Consider the following 5,340-nt stretch of genomic DNA (forward strand, 5'->3'; position numbering starts at 1 on the left):
GCGGACTATCAAGTAAGAGGAAAACTTGGTATAGGGTCCAGGTGTGCTAGGAGTATTCACTTGAGGGGAGGTGTTGAAATATACAAGTGAATAGAGTGTGTGTGGGAACAAGCCCTTAGCAAGAGGCTATAAAAGAGAATCTGTAAATGTGAATAGGGTGTGTGCGGGAACAAGCCCTTAGCAAGAGGCTGTAAAAGAGAATCTGTAAATGTGAGAGAGAACCTGTGAAAAGGTGAGAAGTATCTACTAGGAGAGAATAAAGGGTAGCATGAGGAGATTTAGGAGGTGTGGAGATATTCTGGGAGAGGTGGAGAGAATCAAGCAAAAGAGGTGGAGTGAATCAAGGAGAAATCAGTGGGATTGGATGCTTGGATGTAAACTCTATAAATTGAGGCATTGGCCTAACGAGAATTTGCTGGTTTTTGATTATCCATGCCTACATTAAGCTATTAGTTAATTGCTCACTAATCACGTATTAATTATCATCTAATCTCTTTGTTATGATGTTGATTCTAGCATTTGATGCACCATAGCTCATAATATTGCTATAATTTTAAGAATGTGAATGGATGTGATAAGATGTAAATGGGATGTGATAGGATGTGAATGGATGTTAATGGATGCGATAGGATGTGAATGGATGTGATAGGATGTAAATGAGATGTGATAAGATGTGATGCAATGAAAATGGAAGAGGATGTGAATGATGAGATGAGAGGATACATGAAAGGGTGAGATGAAAAGTACATGGATGTGGATGTGGATGTGTATGTGAAAGAATGGATGTACATGTGTATGTGAAAGAATGGATGTGGATGTGTATGTGAAAGAATGTGACGGGATGTAAATGAATGTGGATGTGTATGTGAAAGAATGGATGTGGATATTCTTGTGAAAGAATGGATGTGGATGTGAATGAGATGTGATGTGATGTAAGGGGATGTGGATGTGATGTAAGGGGATGTGGATGTGATGTGATGTAAGGGGATGTGGATGTGATGTAGATGTAGATATGGATAAGATGTGTGATGTAAAGAGATGTGATGTGATGTGAAATATATGTGGATGTGAAGCGATAGATGTGAATGTATAGATAGATGTGGGTAGTCATACATGTGAATGATTGGATGGATGTGGATGAATGAGCTGAGATGTGTATGAATGAGATATGATGTGGATGTGATGCAACGTGGATGGGATGAATGAAATATGATGTGGATAGATGTGATGTGATGTAATGTGGATAGAATGTATGTGATGGGATGGTAATGAGAATAAATGTGATGGACATGAATGAATGTGATGTAATGGATGTGAATAGATGGATGGGATGTGATGTGAATAGATGTGAGGAGATGTGATGCGAATCAGATAGATGTGAATGAATGGATGAGATGTAATGTGATGTGAATGGGGATGTGAATAAATGAGATGTGATGACATGTGAATCAGATAGATGTGAATGAATGGATGAGATGTAATGTGATGTCATGTCGTGTGAATCACGATGTAAATGAATGGTATGGGATGTGAATGGATGATATGTGATGTGAATGAATGTGATATGATGTGAAACAGGATAGATGTGAATGAATGAGATGTGATGTGAATGGATGAGGTGTGATGAGATGTGAATATGGGTAGATGCGAGTGGATGAGATGTGATGAGGATAAATGAGGAAAGATGTGATGAGATGGAAAATGATGTGATTGGATGAGAATGGGAATACATATGAATTGGATGTGGATTAAGTAATGTGGATTGATATAGAACAATGTGGAAAGACGAGAGTTCGTTATAGAAACTATATTTATGACATGTTTTTAAATGACTGTTTTATGTCAATAATGTTGGGAAAGCATTTGGACCGTCTTGTGAATGAGGTCATGGAGACCTAATTGTCAAAGTTGCAATAGCTGACAGAGAGGAGAGTCAACGGAGGACGTCTCGCATAGCAAGGACGTCTCGCGTAGCAAGGTCGGCCGTGACCAGCCTCGGTTCGATTTAAATGGTAAGCTTCCGGTACGGTGGACGAGGAACCAAGGAAGCGGCCTATGAGTGAAGCACTAGGTGACCTGTGAAGGATCCTAGAGGGTGCTAACCATACGGTGCTCGAGCTCTGGGTCACCAAAGATACCCACACGTGCATCATGGAAGATATTGGAACAAGGAGTAAGAGTTGTTTTCTGAAACCGAGCATGGATCTGGTGGTTGATTGACCTTGCTGGTCCTCAACAGATGAGTCCACGATGGCTCTTTTATATGGATTTGTTGGTTGATCTTGCTGATCTTCAACGGAGACTCCATTTTTATTTTTATAAGTGAATATATTGTCGGGTACTATGAGCTAGGAACTATCGAAAAGGCCCCTGAAGTGGACAGGTGGTGAGCGTTCTAGTTGCCAATGATGCCATAGGTACACTGATGAAGGAATGAATGGAAATTAGAATTCAACCGAATATTTTGGAGGATTATGATTAGTGATACTATGGTTTCATTAAAATATTATTTTTTAAAAAACAGTTGAATCTGTGGAAAAAGGCAATTTCGTATTGGGTGTGTAAGTGGTGTGACTAGCTTGAAATTTCCATGAAGATCCGGCTAGGGAGCCTCGAAACTCTTTTCCCTGGTACCCAAGACAAAACCACAGGACTGGATGGGTGATTGACTAACCCATGGGACTGGATAGGGTTAGGTTGGACTGATGGATCCCTAAAATGAGACTCAATTATGTTATGGTACGATAGATGAAGTAAATCCCGGATAAAAATTATTCTATGGAAAAGAATCAATGGTTGTGCCTCTCAATGAGGAAAAAATCATTGGTCTCTATGATCCAAGTGCAAGTTTCTTCCTTGACCTGACCGAGTGTCTTTACAAGTTCGTTCAGATCAGTTAGGTTAGTGATGACCTTGACTACGTTAGAGTAAAAATATCTTGGAGGAATCGCCCGTGCTTTCTGGGTGAGGGAAGTTTTTTTGGGTTCGGTTTTTGAAGAACCGAGGGATTACTCTCTTGTCCGGATATCCGTGAGCGATGCCCTGGGTGAGGGACCCTGCCCCCGCACAAAATGTGCTACTTCCGCTACTAGCACCCCCGAATCCATTGCGCGTAGGGAGCCGGGATCTTTCAGCTGGTATCAGAGCGAATTGGCTAAAGTGGATCAACCGAGAAGCCAAAAATGTCAAAAATTTATGAAGTAACAGTAAAAGGTTGGAATTGTGTGATGAAATTCATACAAAATGATATTCAGACTCAAATTCATAAATTAGTAATTGGGTCTTCATGTGGAAGTACTGTAATTGCATGGAATCCTTGACTTGCTTGAGGCCTAGACATGATGGTATTTGCCTTATAATTCCAAGGACCGTGACTACCCGTATATACCGAGGGTATAACTGTAACTCTTTACTGGCAGTATATACGAGTAAATCTAAGACCTTGAAATTATAAGAAAAAATGCTATCTAGATGATGAATTCGAATGTGGTTGATATGATTTTAAATTTCTGGTTGAGAATTGATGAGTTGATTTGGATTCTGATTGAAAAATGACGATTCCTGAATTTTGGTTGAAAAGCGATAAGTTGAACAAAGCCACAATGAGGATGAATGGGACGAATCCCAGTGTTGATGATAATAACTGGAATGATGATTATGACTTCAGCAAATCCCTATGAGATTAGTGAATTGCGCTAACAGATTGCTACTATTAAAACTTGACCCAGTGGATCAAGTTAAGGGATGACAAATTGAGAACTTGCTTAACTGAAATTCCCGTGGAGGAATGTTCAAAAAAAAATTCCGGTCTAATGGACCATTATTGTGTTAAGGATATGAATAATCCTTCTCCACTGGGTTTACTGTAGCAGTCTCTTGCCATGTGTCTTGGCTTTCCACAGTTGTGGGGCAAGTGAAGGTCCTTCCTACTACTCTGCCTCTTCCTCATCCTCGTCCCTCGAGAGAATCCTCCTCAGGTGAAGAATGCTTTTTCTTCTCCTGCTATATTGAGTCGAGCTATTTCTTCTCTTTGCCTCTGGTCTCTTGCTCTAGTAGAGCTCCTTCTATCTCATGTAGCTTCAATTCAGGTACATTCTTTAGTGTTGCTACAATGTTTTCATATTCACCTTTGTCCACACTCTTCAGAAGCACTGCTAGTGCCTCACATCTTCTACCTTTTTGCCAATAGCTACCAATTGTTGCTTAATGCTTTTATATCTGTTCAAGTGTGTAATTAAAGGTTCCCTTTCCTTTATATCCAATTTGTAAAATTTCATTAATAGATTTATCTTTGAATTTTTAGCTTGTGTGCCAAATAATTTATTGAGTTCATCCCATGCATCTTTTGCCCACTGTATCCCTATGATGTGATGAATGATTTCATCATTTAAACTAAGTGTGATAAGTCCCAATGCTTTTTCATTCCTACTCTTCCACTCGTTTTCCCCTCTCACCTCTGGGCATTCATCTCTTCCCTCAACTAGCCCCCATAAATTTTTCCTCATGAGCAGATACATGGTTTTTGTCTTCCATGTATAAAATTGCTTCCCATTAAATTTGGCTATCCCTTATGCCGTACTCATGATAATGTGAAGGAGGTCTTACCTCGTGATCCAATTTCAAGATTCAAGGGCAGTGTCTACACTTTTACAACTCAATCTGGTGTTTAGAAGATGATTACAATAGATTTATCAGAATAAAATCACTAGAAATTACATGAAATCAAGGGTAACCAATTTGTAAGGAACAGTTAGAGTATTAAACCATCTGCGAATTGCAATCTGAAGTTATAGGGATCTGTATGAATACCTAATGGTTAATTTGAACCCTCAATTACACTAAAATAAAGTGGTTAGCATTGATTAATCATTGATTAGCAAATTAATCCTCTGTTTTGTGTGCAAAAAACAGAGTATGCGGGGAGTCCAGATCTGAGGCCTTAGAGTTCAAATGAGCTAAAATGCTTTCAAGGCCATCAATAGCAATTAGTCTAGTAGAGGATTAAGCCAAGAAACACAAGATTTGACCAAAGATTGAATGCTTAATCTCTATTTTACCAAAGTCACCTCCAGATTTGATGAAGAGCTTGCATCTCACTGTACACTTGATCAAATCAAATTCTATCTTCACTAGCTTGTAGAGCAACTTGAAAACCCCTAGGGCCAAGAGGAATTAGAGCAATTTGATCTGGAGAAGCAGAAATCTTAAAAAATAATGCGCCTGTAGAATCGCGATTTTCCTGAGCTGTAGAGGGTGGTTTGCTGCGCCGATTTGCTTGGCTGGACTATGGGGAGTGGGGAGGCTGGCTATGCATGCCTAGAAGGGCTTGCCCTAATGTTG

The sequence above is a fragment of the Cibotium barometz genome, chromosome 32 (genome assembly GCF_041138505.1).
Source record: "Cibotium barometz isolate CiBa-2024 chromosome 32, ASM4113850v1, whole genome shotgun sequence".
In the NCBI taxonomy this organism is placed as follows: Eukaryota; Viridiplantae; Streptophyta; class Polypodiopsida; order Cyatheales; family Cibotiaceae; genus Cibotium; species Cibotium barometz.